The following is a 20,514-nucleotide window of genomic DNA, read 5'->3' on the forward strand; positions in this document are numbered from 1 at the left end:
TTTTCCTTCTCACTGAGGGGCAACCTAGCAACAATAAAGGGTATAGACGCAGGCTCCAGACTACCAAGATTAAAATTCTAGCTGAGCCATTCTCAGGTTGGGTCACTTTGGCCAATATACTTCACCTTTCTGTTTTACCATCTGTGAAACGGGGATGAAAGCAGTAATCTCCTCAAGGGGTCATCGGGAAAATTTAATGAATTTATATATTGTTCATTCCCGCCCCCACCCCCACCCCCCCAGCCAAAGACCACATGGTGCACATCTGTAGCCAGAACTGGGTTTATTATTTGCCTCAGTGGTAATAATGGAGGCAATAAATAATAACTAAGGAGAGATACATGCCATGGGGAACTCTGAGACACCACACGACATCCCAGGAAGAGGGTGGTAACATCTCAGGAGGGGCTTTTTTTTTTTTTTTTTTTTTTTTTTTTTTAAGGATTTAAGTTCATGCTGAGTGGTTTTGGAGAAAATCTAAGAAAGTGGACAGTTGCTCTGGACTGGTTGCTGTCAGAAAGCAGGAATGATTCCATCACTGGGTAGCTTGAATTTTTTTTATCCAGAAGGCGGAGGACCAAGGCTAAAGCTGTAATTGAGAAAGAAGCTACAGTCACTCCTGTGAACCCAAAGACAGCAGTTTGGTCATTTTAGTGGCTTGCATTGTGTCTTGTTTTCGTCTTTCCTCAGGCATGATTATGGAGGAGTCTTGGACATAGTGACCTCATCTGATGTTCGTGGTCTGTGAAATTGTTTATGAGTTTATGGCTCAGCTCCGAGGCCAGCTACCAGCTACTAACTATCAGAGCTGCTTTGTTCTCTTTCCTAAAATATGTCTTTAGCACAGAGTATGATACAATATGGCTAAAAGTTCTGCTGCACTTGACCCCATGAGCAGCACTTCATGGAAGCTATTGTCTCTCCCATTGGGTATTGCAGGATTTTTCTTTGCTCTGGTCAAGCCATCACTTTTTTCATACACAGAATATATAAGGTAGCCATAGTTTAAAGATTATTAGACACACCTCATCTTTGCACATCATGGCAAAAATCAGTAAAGTATTTCTACTGTGGGGTGCCTGGGTGGCACAGTCAGTTGGTTAAATGTCTACCTTCTGCTCAGGTCATGGATCCCAGGACCCTCAAGGGCTCACTGCTCAGCAGGGAGCCTGCTTCTCCCTCTCCCTCTTCCCCTCCCCTTGCTTGCACATGCTCTCTCTGTCAAATAAATAAATAAAATCTTAAAAATAAATTAATTAATTAAATGTAAGGGTTATGTAGACCTTTATTTAAAAAAAAAAAAAGGATATTTCTACCATAATAGAAATTTACCTATCTCTGCATTTCCCCTACTATTTACACAGTGTCTGACACATTACTGTGTATGGGCTAGAATAAAGCATGTAAATAAAAGTCTTCACCTGCCTAAATGTGTAAAATACAGGATTTCCAAGCAATCTGGAAATCTCTAGTGGAGCTGCTCTGTCTCCCACGTTCATCTTTATGAGGGATCAGCAGGTGGTGCTAGCGTTTCCTTGCAGCCATTTGCCTTTAGGCCATGACTCCTCTACCCTTGGAAGAAATTTCTTCCTCAGAGGTTTACATCATACAGCTAATTCAATTTAAGACTCAGGTTGAATCCTAAAGGACTATTCTAATCACAGCCACCCATAATACTCTAGCTGGTGTAAATTGTTAATTTAAATGTATCTTCTATCGTATTTACAATGTCCATTTGTAAAAATGTGTATGTTAAATGCTCGTGGGGGAAAAAACAGAACGACATAAAAATTTTTCAAATTAAATTTGAATTGTAAAGTATGTTAGAGTTTTAAATATATTTTGAAAATATTTTATATAAATAATAAACTTGTCATGATATATTTATATGGTGTTATATGGGATTTAGAGAAAAAAATAATAGCATAAGATGATTATTTTCATTATACCCAATGGAATATAAATACCATATATCCATTGAATTCTAAATGCCAGAGCAATTTGATATCCTACAACACACATAAATATATATATGTATTTTTTTAAAGTTGCTGACCCCAGGATCCAACTGTTAAAAATACTTTCTTCTGTATTCAATTATATTTATAAATATTAGTAGGATAATAACAACCAAAATAAAACAATTATTTATGTATTTTGATAATTACTAAGTGGAAAATATAAATTTTTGTTAGAAAAAATTTTAAGGGCACCTGGTGGCTCAGTCAGTTAAGCATCCTACTCTTGTTTTCAGCTCAGGTCATGATCTCAGGGTTGTAAAATGGAGCCCCCCATTTGGCTCTGTGCTCAGCATGGAGTTGGCCTGAGATTCTCTCTCCCTTTCTCTCTGCCCCTCCCTTCACTCATGCATGCACTCTCTCTCAAATAAATAAACAAATAAAATATTTTTAAAAGAGCAATGTCAAAAAAAAAAAAAAATAAAATAAAAGAGCAATGTCTTTTTAATGAGCTGGATAGGGCTTTTCTTTCAATTTGTTCATGTTTCATGGGTAAATATTATATATTACTAGTGTGAGACAGTGTTCACCATAGTTTTATTCCTATCTTTCATGTTTTATGTGTAAATACTAAAAAACACGTATATAAGAAGATGGAAATAGTTTGTTAAACAGTATCACTACTTAGAAAAAATATTCCTTTTCTGAGTTTGAATGCCAAAAGTAGCAAAGTGATCAATCTATTTAGTCTTTTACAAAGTAGGAAGAGGTGAGTTTAATTTATTTATTCATTTATTTGAGAGAGTGAGAGAGTATGAAGAGGGGAGGAGGGGAGGGCAAAGGGAGAGGGAGAGAGAGAATCCCCAAGCAGGCTCCATGCTCAGTGTGGAGCCCCATTCGGGGCTTGATTTCATGATCCTTAAGATCATGACCTAAGCCAAAATCAAGAATTGGATGCTCAACTGACTGAGCCACCCAGATGCCCTGGAAGAGTTCAGTTTTAAAAGCAGTAGTGGGTGGCTGGGTGGCTCAGCAGTAGTGGGTGGCTGGGTGGCTCAGCAGTTTAGTGCCTGCCTTGGGCTCAGGGCGTGATCCTGGAGTCCTGGGACTGAGTCCCACATCGGGCTCCCTGCATGGAGCCTGCTTCTCCCTCTGCCTGTGTCTCTGCCTCTCTCTCTCTCTCCCTCTCTCTCTCTCTCTCATAAATAAATAAAATCTTAAAAAAATAAAAGCAGTGGTGGTTAGAGATGACTGGTATGATGTCTTAACTTCAGATGCTTGTATAGGCAGCTCACTTTTAGAACAGACTGTATAAATGGAGGTTGAAAAACTGGAAAATGATCTCTATGGCTTCCTTAGAAAGCCTTCGTATGCTCCCACAATTTCACCTGCCCTTGGCTGGAAAGTTCTGACCTTCTCAATATCCATCCGTCTTTCTCTTCATTGTCACTAACAGAATCCCAGTTCTGTTCAGGGTGGTCCTGTACGCAGCCCCAGTACTCACTGTGCCAGACTGCCTTGCATTATGACCCACTTCTTGCCAATGAAATCTAAGTTGAGTTGCCCAGGAGGGTGGCTGTCCTGTGAGCCCTTGTTTTTCTGATAAAATGGGATCAATTCAGCTGGCACAACCCCTGTACTTTCATTTGCTGTCCTTTCTTTTCTTGGAATGCAAACACCACCTCAGGAAGTGTAGCAGCATCTGTCTTACAAACAGCAGAATAAAAATCAGAATGGGGGAATCCATTCACTAAGGAACCTAGGTCTATGTTGACAAGCCTGGGAAGCTGCACCTGTCCCACACTACCCTACATCTGGGTTGTCATTGCATGAGAAAAATATGCCTAAATTGTTTAAGCCCTTGTTGTCAGGTTCTTTATTTCTTGGCTCCAAATCCTAACAGAAACAAAGGGTTATTCTTTTATAGACACCTTCGGGAATACATGATTTATTTTTCTGGCCTCAAAGATTTTTGCTAAATGCTGTAGGGAATGCTAATGAACTGTTATACAATCACATTTACACATTATTATAGGCATTTGTTTTTCTGATCTAAATAAGATAAATTTATAAAATAAATGCTTTGAACACCAACAAAAATATCACAAGGCTTTTTGTAGACAATTCCATCTTTTAATTTTTGTTCTTGGAAATAACAGGCAGTCAGTAAATATTTCTCCAACAAAGGACTATAAAGAGTAAAAAGGCCAACTCTAACATTATTTTTTAACTTAATGATAGGGAATTGTAATAAATGTTTGAGAGCAACTTGCGAAAAACTATAAATTCAATTCTAACTGTTCATGAAGTAGTTATTAATCACAGTATTTGGGACATTGGAAATAAGATACAATGTAATATAGTGCTTGAGTGACTGGAGAAACATCATCTGAAATGAGAATGGTGATTTGTGACTTGGGGATTTACTACATTTATGAAAATTTATCAGTGAATTTCACCTACTGCTATCCTAGATGACAAGTTGCCTGGAAATTTCAAATGAATCACAATAATTATTCATTGAGGAAATGACTAAAAGTGTTGGGAGAAATCTCAAAATGGCACAAAAATAATACTCCCAGATATAAAACAATAATAGCAAGATTCCCAAACACTCTAGATATATTATACACATTTATCCTTTCAGGATCTCAAAGTATTAACATGGATAATATTATTTTCCATTTTATAGACAAAGAAACTAAGACGAAATACATTTAAAAAACTTGCCCCAGTTCACACAAGTAATAAGTGACAAGATGAGATTAAAACCGAAGTAGTCAGTTGCACTGACTGTATGGCCAACTCACCTCTTACTCCCAGCGATGAACATTATCAGCACTAAGTAGAACATAGAATGACTATCCAAATGCTCTGGGGAGCACACAAGAGCAGGGAGAGTAGGGATAGTCTAGAGGGAAGCCTGCTCCTTGAAGGAAAAAATGGCAGTTAGCTTCCCATGTCCTATGGTTTTTAGGCTGACATCTTATTTACTGGATGTAAGGAGACAATTCTGGAAAGCAAGGGGCAGAAAGGGCAGAAATACATACAATTTGCTTAAGTCTCTGGTTGACCTCTGAAGACCTATTCAAAGGGCAGGCTTAAAGTCCCTCAACTGGAGACAAAAGAACAGAACTGAGAGTACACTGGACTTAGCTTCAGGCTTCAAGTCCCACCAAATTAATTGCCTATTCAAATAACAACAGTCACTGGGGGAGTAGAATGGAACTCAGGACCTCTAGGACATCAAGGATACAATTCAAAATTACTCCCTGTGTAAAGAGTCAGGAAGATGTGCCCCACACTCAAGAGAAAAGGCCTCACTCAAATTTGGGATACACTTGCATAATAAGATGACCATGCCAAGTTATCTACCTGCGTACAAGATAAGACATGGAATGATTAATGAGTGTGCACCAGGAAAAGCTTTACATAGTGGCTGATAGTTTTAGGTCTGCCAATTTCCATTCTTACTTTGCCTATCCAGGTTCCAGGCTGGTGCCTAGGTCAGCTGCTTCATGTGGGACATTGACTCTGTCCTTAAATGGTAAATTTTATTTTATTTTATTTTATTTTATTTTATTTTATTTTATTTTATTTTTAACACTTTTAACATTTATGGAGGATTCTTTCCCAAATCTGTCAATATCTTAATGGTTACAAACTTTCTAACTCTACTACTCCTTCCAGTACATTAGAGGGGGAAAAAAATCTCATAATCTCCAATCCACAACAATAAAACAATGTTGGGAACTGCCATAAGAACACAAGTGAAAAAAAAAACTTTTCTAAGAACCACAGGACTATAAATTCAGGAAGGACACAAAAAAATTAAATGAATCAAACTCATCAAATTATATACATTGGATGTATAGCTTTTTTTTTATGTTACTCATATTTCATTTGAGTGGTTTTAAAACAAGAATCATGCCAAAGAAAATCATGATTTTTGGCTTAATCCTGAGTTAAGAATATTAAGAATTTGCCCACAATGCATATGGCCTCCTATATACAATGGATGATTTAATATACAATTTAAAATCCAATACATTATGAATTCATGATTCAGAAGTACCCTTAAATATTTTTAAGCAGTAGAAACACACACGATAGTTACAAGTGGAAATAATACTTGCAAAGTGTTCTACATTATTATCCCAGAGACACACCATAGAGGTCTCAGGTTATTAAGAAAACATCAAAAAATGTTTTATATATTAAGAGTATGTTTTTGGGAGTGGAAAAGAATAACAGCTTTCCCTTTAAATGATAAATTTTAAGATAGTCCAATATCAAGGGCTTCCCAAAGACTATTTGCCCAATAACATGTCTTCTCATTATTTCATTAACACTTACTTGTGTTCCATTTATTTATTTATTTATTTTTAAATTTATTTATTCATGAGACACACGCACACACACACACACACACACACACACAGAGGCAAGAGACACAGGCAGAGAGAGAAGCAGGCCCCATGCAAGGAGCCCGACTTGGGACTCGATCCTGGTTCTCCAGGAGCATGCCCTGGGCCGAAGGCAGCTCCAAACCGCTGAGCCACCCAGGCTGTCCTGTTCCTTTTAAATATTCAGCAGAAGGCCTTCCACGAAGAGACTGCTACTGATACATAGATGAACTAAGTGACCCATCGTATGGCCATCAGCATCACTTCCCCAGCCAGCCCCAAACTTGAGCAATGGTCTCCTGGATAAAAAGGTAATGGTAGTTAAAAGAGAAGACCTGCTTGGCCTCAGAAAGAGGACCTACCATTAACAAGTCAGTAGCCATTGCTTTTTCTAATTTGTCTGCTTTGCCAATAATAACCTGCCCTGAATTCCTGACATGGCTCCAGGGACCAGGCAGTTTTCTGGTGGCAAGAAAAATAATTATGCTGGAAACCTTCCATCATCGAGAGGGCCAAGATTAATGTTGAATCTGTTATCTTGCCTTCAAAAACAGAGGAAAGCAAGGGAATAAAGGAATTTTTAGAGGTGATAAAAATGTTCTATATTTGGATCACAGTGGTGATCATATGACTCTATACACAGTTGACCTCTGAATTACATGGGTTTGAACTGCACAGGTCCACTTACATATGCATGGATTTTTCCCAACAAATAATGTACAATACTGTAAGTGCATTTTATCTTCCTTATGATATTCTTAATAACATTTTCTCTAACTCTCTTTATTGTAAGAATATGGTATAGAATACATAGGACATACAAAATATGTGTTAATAGGCTCTTTGTTATCAGTAAGGCTCTGGTCGAGAGTAAGCTATTAGTAAGTAGTTTTGAGAAGTCAGAAGTTTTTTTGACTGCATGAGGGTTTGGCACCCCTCACCTCTGTGTTGTTCAAGAGCCAATGCAAATTGACCAACAGTGCCACAGTATGTTTTGGCACTGCTTGCAAGATGCACTCTGGGCTCTAACCAGCCGGAAATACATGCTGCCATCTTATTAACTGCCAGAGAATACAGATCTCAGAACAAAACACCGAAATGGAAGTGAAGCCTCTCACCATTTTGCCTAATGACTCACTCAAAATTTTTGTTCTGAATTCCCATGTGACTGAATTCTCTTGATCTGGGGATATTAGTACTAAAGAAGGAATACTCATACTCAAGGTTTTGATGAATGGAAAGTTAAGACTGCTACCACATCATTAAAAGTGACTAATATGACGAAGGAAACTAGAAAAAAATAGTATGGGGGTGGGTGAGCTCTGGTCTCTCCAGACTCTGCCTGCTTCCTTTGATCATTAGTCACTATAGTTAGTATTGGTGATGTTACTACCATGCTGGGCAAGGGTGATTGAAACTGGAAGAAATTCTTGTATTTACATGGCAGGTCATGGAAAACCACTTGACACTCAGGCTGCATCATCAAAGTCTCAGGTCTTTCAGAACTGAAGGTTTAGGTTAACCTAATGCTCAAAGAAAGTGAACTAGTGAGGTGTTGACCAAGGTCAAAACAGCCTAAGGCTAGAACTATTTACAGAAAGCCCTGCCATGGACATTAGTGGAAAACCCCCAGGCTTGTCCTCCGACCAGATAAAGGAAGATAGTTCTAGTGTTGTGCACCTATATCATATTAATATTTCATGTTTATCATTTAATATTAAACTAAAAATCATTTCCGGTTGCTGATATATAATTCTGAGTATAAAACTAGGTTTATCATGTAACATGGCTGACTCTCTACATTCAAAATCTAGATTGCCAAATTTCAGGTATGCCTCCGTGAGATTACTGTAGAGGTAAAGGAGAGCCTCAAATTTTTATTCTATTGCTTATTTCATGTATATCCTTGCTTTGCAGTGGAAGTAAGTCCAAGGGAAAGCAACTGTGAACCTTGTCTTGGTTATTGTTCTTGGTTCTGGGTAAGGCATAATGGCAACATGAACTGAATGGAAGAGGAGGAAATCATCAACACCTGCTATGACCTCTTGCCCAACTCAAGAAATGAACACTAATGGCCTCCGCCACTATACTTTTGCTTGCTAGTGAAGTATCTGAGGAATGAATAATTACTACCACCATTTTATTAAACAAATTATTATTTACTATATTCCCTACACTATACCTTTTATTCCCATGACTTATTCATTCTGTAACTGGAAGCCTGTAGCTATTCTTTACCATTTTGTGGTAGTGTTTAAATGTACCCATGGTTTCCAGGGTTATTGTGATCTGAGACAAAATCACAGTGAACTAGCAGAGGAACTTAGGTCAAACTGACATTCTAGCCTAGGAACACAGGATCTCAATGACATTATTGAATCTCAAGGCAGCTGAATGTGACTTAGAGTTGTCTTTGGTTGGGGAAGTAATGTGCAAACTTGAGATTTTATGTGTGATAACGAGATTATGCTAGATAAAGCCATCTTTTAATATGTGTGAGTAAACATAAATGGGGGAGTGGGTAGCCAACACATATAATTCAAGAGAAAAATCCTGGGATGACTCCTTGGCTTGCAGCAATTCTCCCTATTAGAAGTTGTCCCTGACACCCATGAGTGGATTGGCAGCACTTGTGCCTTCTTATGTTAACTTTGGATCTCTGGCTCTACTTGAACAGAGTCCATCAAGTTCTATCTCTTAGAAACTTGGAAATTTATGAGAGGTGCACACAGATTGTGGTCTCTGGAGCTGAGTCATACTAATAGCCCTGCTATAGAAGAAAAGTCCACAAACAGAGCTCTCTAGAACATCTCTTGCTGTAGCTCTTCCCATCAAGGCTCAGTTCTTCACTTCTTCCCTGAATTTGGTGATATACACCAGTAACCTCTATTTTTGCCTGTTGAACTACCGAGAGTCAGTTTTGGTTATTTGTAACCAAAAGAACTATATAGAGAATAGAATTATAAATGTATATAGATTAGACTGATGTTATTTTATAAAGGACTTTAAAGTTCTGAAAATTCTCCTGAGGAATTTATGTATAGGTAATAATAACTAGTCTTTACTTCCATCTCAAGCTCTTCACTAGGCACTTTCCCTGCAATAACACATGTCCGGAAAAAAAATTAAAAAACAAAACAAAACACATGTCCGCACAATGGCCCTCTGAGGCTAATATTATTCTTTTAAAAAAATTGAAGTACAATTGATACACAATGTTACATTAGTTTCAGATGTACAACATAGTGCTTTGACGAGTCTATATGTTATGCCATGCTCCCCACAGGTGTGGCTACCATATCTAACCATACAACATTATTACAATAATATTGATGGGGCACTTGGGTCGCTCAGTCAGTATGGTGTCCAGCTCTTGATTTCAGTTCAGGTCATGGTCTCAGGTTTGTGAGATGGAGCCCTGTATCTGGCTCTACACTCAAGGGGAGTCTACTTGAGGATTCTCTCTCCCTTTTCTTCTACCCCTCTCCCTTCTCACACACTCTTCTCTCTCTAAAAACAAAACAGAAAAAAACAATACTATTGATTATATTCCCTATGCTGTACCTTTTATTCCTATGACTTATTCATTCTGTAACTGGAAGCCTGTACCTTCTACTCCCCATCATCAATTTTGTTCACTCTTCCACCTCCTCCCCACTGGCAACCACCAGTCTGCTCTCTGTAGTTCCAGGTCTGTTTCTACTTTTTGTTTGTTGTTTGTTTATTCATTTGTCAGAGGAGTATTGCTCTTACTCTATTTTACAAATAATTGTAGCTCAGAGAGGAAAATTAATTGACCCAACAGCTCACCTCTAGGTAAATGGTAGAAGTGGGATTAAAATTCAGGAACTCACTTATATAGTGAGTGAATGAAACAAGATTCAGCCCAGGACTTAGCAACTCTAAAACCTATAGGTTTAGCTATTAATTTATAATTTAAAAAATATCTATTGAATTCCTAATGCAATAGGAAGTAGAATGCTGTAGACATCAACAACTTGGGCTCTAGGACCAGAGCTTCTGTATTTGAATCCTGGCTCTCCTGATTTCAAGCTGTGTGACCTTGTGAAAGATATTCACCTCTCTGCCTCCACTTTCTTATCTTAAGGTAGGAATGGTAACATAACTACTTAATTGAGTTGCTATGAAAAATAACTCAGCTAATACACTTAAAAGTGGTTCAGGCTGTCCTTGGCACATCAGTGATAGCTATTTCTATGCTGGGAGCAGTGAGTAAGTCAGGAAATATTTCTGCTTTCATGTCCTGTGGGTGAAGATAGGGAGGAGGTTTCCTATTTAGACAGGCTGGCCAGGGGGAGGTTCCTCTGAAAAAGTGGCATTGCACCAAGTCCCGACTCTTGCAAAGAAATAAACCATACAGAGATTCTGGAGATGAGTATTTGGAGAAGAAGGAATAGTGAGTGCAGGTCTTGAGGTGGGGGAATTCGTCATGTTCAAAGAGTGGCCCGAGAGGCTGTGGTAGAGTGAGCAGGTAGAGATGTGGTAGGACAGGAAGTCAGAGAGGGTATCGAGGACAGATCCTGAAAGGCCCTAAAGGCCTGGGCAAAGAGTCTGGATCTTTTAAAAGCACAAACGGGGCACCTGGGTGGCTTAGTGGTTGAGTGTCTGCATTTGGCTCAGGTCGTGATCCCGGGGTCCTGGGATCCAGTCCCGCATCTGGTTCCCCACAGGGAGCCTCCTTCTCCCTCTGCCTGTGTCTGCTTCTCTCTGTGTGTCTCTCATGAATAAATAAATAAAACCTTTTTTAAAAAAAAAATAAAGCACAGACAGGGGCAATCAGAGAGTTGAGAACAGAAGAGTGACATCATCTGATTTTAGGTTTCAAGAGATCAGTCTGGCTGGGGTAAAACATCCAGGGGCTGATACACAGAGGCCGGGGCAGATTCAGATAATTGGCTGGGGCTAGTAGTAATTCAGGCAAAAAATGATAGCATCTTACATAAAGGTGGTAGACACAGAGGTGAGGAGAAGTGGTCCAATTCAGGATATGTTTTGAAGATAGATCGTTGAGAATTTGCTAATGGATTTGCTGTGTGCTATGTAGGGAGAGAGAAATTAGTGACTTCAGTGTTTGGTTCCCATCAACATGTGGGTGCGATTCCTTTAAGCAAGATAGGAGATATTTCAGTCTTGATCCCTTTAGAAGAAAGAAATTGTACCGGTTATTTTTTTTAAAGATTTTATGTATTTATTCATGAGACACACACACACACACACACACACAGAGGCAGAGACATAGGCAGAGGGAGAAGCGTGCTTCATGCAGGGAGCCCAATGCGGGACCTGATCCCGGGTCCAGGGACTCCAGGATCATGTCCTGGGCCAAAGGCAGGTGCTAAACCACTGAGCCACCCAGGGATCCCTGTACCGGTTATTTTAACAGAGGTAACTTAATATTAACATTTTAGTATTTTAAAAAGCCCTAGGTACTAAATAACTGAAAAGGCAAAATGAGCACTAAAGTATCACTGGGGTTGTGCCCACGGGAAACAGGTACCTCTCGCAGGGCTGGGAAAAGTGGTGGGAATGATAATGCTTAGCAGCCTGGCCCATAGAGCCAACAGTAAGATAGAAAGGGGAGCTGCATTTTGCTGTCATCTCTCAGCTTAGAGTAAGAGCCCTGAAGAGTGAAGAGCTAGACCTTTGAGAAGGAGGAGACAGGTGGATGGTGCTGCTGGCCTTTCTATCAAGGTATAATGACATCTGGAAAAACCTCAGGCTGGAATTACTGCTGGAGTTGGAACGAACAGCGGCTCAGTGAAACAGCACTGTCAGGGTCACAGCGACAAGAAGAGGAAGCCAGGACAAGAAGAGATGGCAGACCAGAAGCAGGAAGGGTCCCCTTCCCCAGCCCCCTGCAGGTGGAAGTCTCCCTTTAGCATCCTCACTGGCAGAGCCTAAAGGAAAGAGGCTCCCAGAGCAGGAAGGGGGTTGGTGGAGTCCCAGCCCAAGCATCATAAAATAGTTGCTAGAAGGGTGGGGTCAAAGCTGAGAGATATCTTAACAACCGACAGAGAAAACTTGGTTGGGGGAGAGGGCATATTTAGAGAGGGAAGAATTCAGGATTCTCTTCCACAGATCTATTATGATGAGATGTAGGAGACAATGGATTGTACAACCAAGACATCAAAGAAACACTGAAGCCAGACATAGACATTTTAGAATCAACACTTGCCATGCCTGAGTTGTGCTTATAGACAAAAGAAACCAAAGTCAGGCCTTAAAAGCTGGATCCTCGACATCTATTACTCTCTTTACTGAGCTATAAAAACACACTATAATTGTATTTCCATAGGTCAGTTCGGATCATTTTTTCTTTTTGCTTAAATTTTGATAATGTGGGATCTAGAAAAAAAAAGGAACAATCTAGATACAATCTTTTCTTCTAGCAAAATATGTTTAGGGCTTGGTATAATAGTAGAAACAATGTGTAAATGTCCTCTAATCTGTGATCTTGCTTTTGGTATGGGTTATTTGAAATGAGCCCAGAAATATCACTGCCTTGATTTAGAGAATCAAAATTTCTGTCCGTGTCCTTTCTGTAAAATGTAGCATTGCACAAAAAAAACTGGAAACATTCATAAATTTCTGTAACTGAGCCAAAAATCATATAACATGTATTAATTAGATATTTTCTATTTGCATCATTATCATTTTAAAGACCTTAAGACACTTTACAGAAGTTCCAAGTAATGAATCACTGTGCGAATCCTAGACATTGGTAGAAGGAGAGGTTGTAATTCTCTCCTATTATTATGGAAAAAACAGGACAGGGACGCCTGGGTGGCTCAGTGGTTGAGCTTTTGCCTTCCGCTCAGGGTGTGATCCTGGTCCCAGGATTGAATCCCACATCAGGCTCTCTACATGGAGCCTGCTTCTCCCTCTGCCTGTGTCCTGCCTCTCTCTGTGTGTGTCTCTCATGAATAAATAAATAAAATAAAATCTTAAAAAAAAGACAAGGCTTTACATACCTTCCAGAGTCCTAAGGATTACTCATTTTAGGACTTAGACACACTGAGCATGCTTATAGTTCTGACATTGGGTTTATGTCAATAAACCAGCCCACCAAGAGTTTATGACTTGGAAGATTGAAGAGTCTGCTAAGAAGGAACTCATCCAGGGAAAGAATGCTGGCACACAGCTATGCCTAGTATTAGAGCCCTGGTCATGATAGGGCATGGGCGAATGTGGAGTATGTCTGCCTATAAGCCATTGCTCTGACCTACCTCCATGGATCCATCTCTGAATTCTTCCAGGCAGAGACGTGTGGCCAAAAAAATTAAGATTTTTCTTGGGATGTCTGGGTGGCTCAGTCAGTTAAGTGTCTACCTTTGGCTCAGGTCATGATCTCAAGGTCCTGGGATTGAGCCCGCATTGGGCTCCCTGCTTGGTGGTAATTCTTCTTCTCCCTCTCCCTCTACATTCCCCGCCGCATCATTCTCTAGCTCTCTCTCTTTCAAATGAATACATTTTAAAAAATTTAAAAAATTGGGATCCCTGGGTGGCGCAGCGGTTTGGCGCCTGCCTTTGGCCCAGGGCGCGATCCTGGAGACCGGGGATCGAATCCCACATCAGGCTCCCGGTGCATGGAGCCTGCTTCTCCCTCTGCCTGTGTCTCTGCCTCTCTCTCTCTCTGTGACTATCATAAATAAATAAAAAAAATTTAAAAAAAAATTTAAAAAATTAAGGTTTTCTCAACAAAACTTTGTAAGACATTTTTTTTCAACCAAGCATTTACTGTTTTTTTTTTCCTGTCCAGTGTTCCTTATTCCCTTCTTCTGTTAGCAATGTTTTCTCTCTGTGCAGAATTGCCCCACATTATCTTTTATAATGACTTAATGATGCTTTCAGTCTCTGTGTCTTATCTCTCAGTTGCAGTGATTGATCCAACCTGACTCAAACTGGGGCAAATTTTGTTTTTGGTAAAATTTTGTGTATGTAGGTTGCAAGAGAAGTGCTTTCTCTCCTCTGAGATGGCTAAGTTGGAATGGTATAAATACGGGTTGCTTCACTCAGCATTTCTAATAGCTGAGTAATATTCCATTGTATACATAAACCACATCTTCTTTATCCATTCATCTTTCGTTGGACACCGAGGCTCCTTCCACAGTTTGGCTATCGTGGCCATTGCTGCTATAAACATCGGGGTGCAGGTATCCCGGCGTTTCCTTGCATCTGTATCTTTGGGGTAAATCCCCAGCAGTGCAATTGCTGGGTCGTAGGGCAGGTATATTTTTAACTGTTTGAGGAACCTCCACACAGTTTTCCAGAGTGGCTGCACCAGTTCACATTCCCACCAACAGTGTAAGAGGGTTCCCTTTTCTCCGCATCCTCTCCAACATTTGTTGTTTCCTGCCTTGTTAATTTTCCCCATTCTCACTGGTGTGAGGTGGTATCTCATTGTGGTTTTGATTTGTATTTCCCTGATGGCAAGTGATGCGGAGCATTTTCTCATATGCATGTTGGCCATGTCTATGTCTTCCTCTGTGAAATTTCTGTTCATGTCTTTTGCCCATTTCATGATTGGATTGTTTGTTTCTTTGGTGTGGAGTTTAATAAGTTCTTTATAGATCTTGGAAACTAGCCCTTTATCTGATATGTCATTTGCAAATATGCTGAGTGAAGTAAGTCAGTCGGTGAAGGACAAACATTATATGTTCTCATTCATGTGGGGAATATAAATAATAGTGAAAGGGAAAATAAGGGAAGGGAGAAGAAATGTGTGGGAAATATCAGAAAGGGAGACAGAACGTAAAGACTGCTAACTCTGGGAAACGAACTAGGGGTGGTGGAAGGGGAGAAGGGCGGGGGGTGGGAGTGAATGGGTGACGGGCACTGGGGGTTATTCTGTATGTTAGTAAATTGAACACCAATAAAAAAAAATACGGGTTGCTCTGAGGCAGTTTCTCATCAAACTCATCACACTCACCCTTGAAGGCAATCTCTTCATAGTTACAAGGGAATGAGGCTGAGAGAGAGAGATGCAAGGTTTTGAAAGGGTCAAAGATAAATAAAGACCAAGGAAGGGGTAGTGGAGAGGGTAAAAGGGGAAGAGAGAGAATGGGGAGAGATTGATTCTAACATTGTCAAGTCGCTAAAGACTCTAAAACCATATTGTAGATTTTCTGGTCACATGTGAACTAATATATTCCCATTGTCTAAGGTTCAGATAGTTGCTTAATAGAGGTTAGTGTGAAAGTGGAGGAAAGGGATTTTGTTATAATACCAGAAGTATTTGGCTCAATGGGGCCTCTATAGAATATGGCCAAGCTCTAGTACCTCAAGTGCCCTGGCACATTAGCAGCAGCGTCAGAGAGATACATCCAGAAGCACTCTAAAGGCAGAGATCAGGGCCTTAAGAATTGGCAACTGTTGAAACAGCTTTGAAAGAATCAAGAGGTAGCTTTAGTAGAAGTGGAGGAAGGGCACAGCGCCTTTGGCATGCATGGCAGTGCCCTCACCATTGACCAGACATGGCCATCCTCACGAAATTGGTAATAGTTGATGCACCATACTGGCTGTAGGCAAATTGCCAAAAGGAGACTGAGCAAAGTTCAGATGAAGAGAGAAAAAATGAGCAGACATCATGTGAAAGCCTAAGTGAGAACTCTCTGAGGCCTCATGAAAAAGATGGGAATGGAGGCAGGTCTTTGAAGTGCAGGCAATATCAGTAGTGGCTCTCACTGTATATGCAATCTTGCATTTACACAGACTGAAGAGATCTGAGAAAAATGGGTCACATGAAGCTTTGCTTTCTTAACTGGCAAAAGACACACACAAAGGAATGATCATGCTAAACGTGAGAACCATGTGCTCATCTTCAGTCATGTAAGGAGACAAGACTCATTGAACCGCTGGATGAAACGGGAACAATAAAGCTAGAAATAGGCACTAAGACTGTATCCTCGGGAAGAGTGGCAAAAGCTGAGCTGGCGCCAAGGTCAGGAACAGAGCCAACATCTAGACGAGCAGGAAAATCAGACTGGGAGGAATAACCAAGGACAGAGCTCGCCACGGCTGGCAGAAGAAGCAAAGTCTCCACTGTCCAGACAAATTTACTGTGGCAGGGTCTCTTTAGATTCCCTGTCTGGGAAGCCAGATTCACAGGATTCAAGGGCAAGAGTCTCAACCCAGAGTCTGGGAAACACATTTTTCTCCTAGCCACATGTAAAAGAGAAACATTTCCAACTTGAGAATTAAAAGACAACTTTCAAATTTCATCTTTCTAGTTCTCTACTGAAGCTATAAAGTCAGAGTATTTGTTATTTTTGATTATGAGGATAAAATAAGATAAAGCACTTGGAAAGCTGAGAGCTTTAAAAAACTAAAAGATATTTTAAAAGTGTGTAAGTCACTGTAATCAGCATGGTACACAGCACCCTGCAACCTGCACAGCTCCAAACTTGGGTGAATGCTATGTCTCTCACCTTTTTCCATCTCTTTCCCCTCTCCTCTTGGCCTCTGCTCTTTCATTTCTTTCTCATATTACTCAAGCAAGCCACATATAGTTGGCACATTCACATCCGACACACATACAAGTACATGTGTACACACACACACACACACACATCATGGTTAACATTCATCCAATCTGCATGGGTTTAGGAGTGGCTGGCTATCTATTCATATTCTGATTGACAGTTTTCTTGTAGTACCACTGGTCAAAGTCTTAACAATGTTATCCAACTTACTGTATGCATTTTGGTTTCTTTGTATGTATATGTGCTCACACAGACACACAGTTTGTTTTAAAACTTTTAGAAAAGAGATGGACCAAATTGAGCTATCCCCACTATCCCCAACATACTTCCCACCCTCACCCTGAGAACTTTTCAGTTGAAGTTGAGAAGTAGTTTACTGCATAACTTGTTCTAGAATATCCTAAACAGAACAAGGATTTGTATAAATAATGGAACTGTGAATGGAAATGGTATCATTGGCATTATTTTACGGCTTACTGGTTGTTGACAGACACTTAGGCCATCGACAGGAGAGCATTAAGAGAACCTAGTATTTGGTGGGCAATGTCTCCTCTCTAGGCTGCCCTTAGCTTAAGTGGAAGTTGAAGTTTTTCAGAAATTCTATTATGTAATACTTAGAGGAAATCACTCTCTTTGCATTTCTGTGAATTTTTATGTGATGTACAGATGAAGATTTTGTATCTTTGCTCACATATAATGCTGATAAAGGATTTAATTTAAAGAGTTTAGTGAATGAACCCATTAACTGATGTGAGAAAACTTTTGATGAGTCAAATATTTTGGATCAGGGAATTCGATAGCATTTTATGTTGCTTTTAATTAGAGCAGACACCGTGAGACATGTTTCAATTTACAGCTATCACCACAGTCAATACAATAAAATGGATCCTGGTACTAAGAACAAGTATCCCCGTGTTGTCCTGAAGAAGATAGTGGTGCCAAGCAGCCAATTAATTGTAGCAGTGCTCTGTAAATAACTACTAGTTGTTATTTTCCTTCTGAAAACTCATTATTCTAAAATGTAAAAGAGTAATGGATGATTCAGTGAAGGAGAGAGATTCCTGTCATTATAAAAATTCTGGATGTAAATGAATTGAGCTGGTAAACCCTACTTACAGGAAAAACATTATTTTAATGAAAATGTAGAGAACTTCATTTTACTCTGAGGAGAAATGGAATTAATTCTAAATGAATGTTGACTTTGAAAAAATGATAATAATAAGAGGAAATATGTAATACATGAATACATTCTAACTACCTAAAAGAAGGAAAGGGACCTATTCACCCAAATTATGTAAACTGACTCAAGAAAAAATAGAAAATCTCAACAAACATATACCAAGTAAAGAGAGCTGATCAGTAATAGAACCTTCCAATAAGGAAAAAACTAGAACCAGATGGCTTCACTGGTGAATTCCACCAAGTATTTGAAAAAGAACTAATAGCAATCCTTCCAAACTTTCCAAATAATAGAAGAGGAAGGATCATTTCCCAATTCATTTTATGAGGTCAGCATTACCATAATATCAAAACATCACAAGATAAAGACATCACAAGAAGAAAGCATTACAGACCAATATCCCTTATGAATGAATACATGATGCAAAAATCCTCAACACAATTCCAGGAAGTTGAATTCAAATAGCATATTAAAAGGATTATGCACTATGACCAAGTTGGATTTATCCTATGAATGCAATCATGCTTAAAAATGGAAAAATCAATCAATGTAATATATGGCATTGATAACAAAGTAAGAAACCACATGATCATCTCAATTAACAAAGTCAAGACTTTTGAAAAAAAAAATAGTACTCTTTTCTGATAAAAACTTTCAGAAATCTAGGGACAGAAGAAGACTTCTTTAATATGATAAAGAGCACTGTGGTGAAATATCATAAGGAAGCATCATACCAAATGGTGAAAAACTGAAAGCTTTCCCTCTCAGATCAGAAATAAGACAAGGATGCCTTCACTCATCATCGCTATTCAACATTGTGCTGAAAATTCTAGTTGGAGCTATTAGACAAGAAAAAGAAAACACCCAAATTGGAAAGGAAGACAGAAAACTATCTCTATTCACAGGTAATATGCTCTTACATACAGAAAATCCCAAATAATCACAAGGAAAACTACTAGAAGCAATAATGAATTCAGCACAGTTACAAAGTACAAGATTAACACTCAAAAATGACTTAGGTTTCTATACACCTACAATGAACAATCCAAAAAGGAAATTAAGAAAACAATTCTACTTATGGGAGTATCTAAAAGAATATATATCTAGGAATAAATTTAAATAAGAGGTGAAAGACTTGTGTACTGAAAACTCCAAAATGTTGCTGAAGGTAATTAAAGAAAATCTAAATAAATGAGAGACATTCCAACATTTATAAGTAGGAAGGCTTACTATTGTTAAAATATCAATAACACCCAAAGGAACCTACAGTTTCAACTCATTCCCTAGCAAAATTTCAATAGTCTTTTTAGAAGGAAGAGAAAAGCCAAACCTCAAATTAATGTGGAATTTCAATGGTCCCCGAGAAACCAAAAGAATCTTAAAGAAGAACAAAGTTAGAGGACTTAGACTTCTTGATTCCAAAACTTACATCAAATCTATACTAATCAAAACAATGTGTCACTGATAGACCAATGGAATAGAATGGAAAGTCCAGAAGTAAACCCATACATCTATGGTCAATTAATATTTGACAGGGTGCCAAATCCATTCAATGAGGAAAGAGCAGTCTTTTCAACAAATGGCACTGGAACAACTTGATTTTCACATGAATAAGAACGAGGCTGGACCCTTACCTCACACCATATATAAAAATTAACTCAGGGGCTACCTGGGTGGCTCAGTTGGTTAAGCATCTGCCTTCAGCTCAGGTCATGATCCCAGGATCCTGGGATGGAGCCCTGCATCAGGTTCCCTGCTCAGTGAGAAGCCTCCTTCTCCCTCTCCCCTTGTTGCTATTCTTGCATGTGCACTCTCTCTCCTTGTCAAATAAATAAAAATAAAATCTTTAAAAAAGAATTAACTCACAATGGATCAATGACTTAAACTATAAAGGCTAAAACCACAAAACTCTTAGAGGAAAATATAAAGCCAATTCTTTGTGCTTTTGGATTGGATTCTAGATATAACAGCAAAAACAGAGGAAATCAAAGAAAATAGATAAATTGGGTTTCATTAAAAACTTTTTTAAAGGACTTTATCAAGAGAACAAAAATATTCTACAGATTGGGAGGAAAAATTTGCAAATCATATATTACGACTCAACAACAAAAAGATAAACAACCCAGTTTTAAAATGGGCAAATGATTTGAATAGACATTTCTCCAGAGAACATATACAAATGGCCAATAAGTGCATGAAAAGATTCTCAGCATCTTCAGTCATTAGGGAAATGCAAATAAAAACTGTGAGATACTACTTCATGCCTATCATTACTATAATAATCATTCTTTAAAAGTGGAAAATAACAAGTGTGAGTGAGAATTTGGAGAAAATGTAATTATTGTACATCACTAGCAGGAACAGAAAATGATGCAGCCATTACGGAAAATAGTTTGGTAGTTCCTCAAAAAGTCAAGCAGAATTACCACCTGACCTGGCAATCTCACTTGGACCCCAAAGCACTGAAA

The 20,514-nt window shown here is 39.0% G+C and overlaps 1 long non-coding RNA gene across 3 annotated transcripts; it reads right to left on the bottom strand.

Annotated features, from left to right (window-relative positions):
* Positions 1-276: 276 nt before the first annotated feature.
* On the bottom strand, positions 277-5,076 carry LOC140631463 (uncharacterized). Of its 3 annotated transcripts, XR_012029013.1 has the most exons (4): positions 5,009-5,076; positions 4,769-4,887; positions 3,463-3,660; positions 277-589 (listed from the first exon to the last, which is right to left on the bottom strand). It is a non-coding gene; the product is annotated as an uncharacterized lncRNA (long non-coding RNA). The 3 variants fall into 3 exon arrangements; XR_012029011.1 differs by lacking the exon at positions 5,009-5,076 and having other exon boundaries at positions 4,769-5,001; XR_012029012.1 differs by lacking the exon at positions 5,009-5,076 and having other exon boundaries at positions 3,463-3,664; positions 4,769-5,001.
* Positions 5,077-20,514: the final 15,438 nt, after the last annotated feature.

The sequence above is a fragment of the Canis lupus genome, chromosome 4 (genome assembly GCF_048164855.1).
Source record: "Canis lupus baileyi chromosome 4, mCanLup2.hap1, whole genome shotgun sequence".
NCBI lineage: Eukaryota > Metazoa > Chordata > Mammalia > Carnivora > Canidae > Canis > Canis lupus.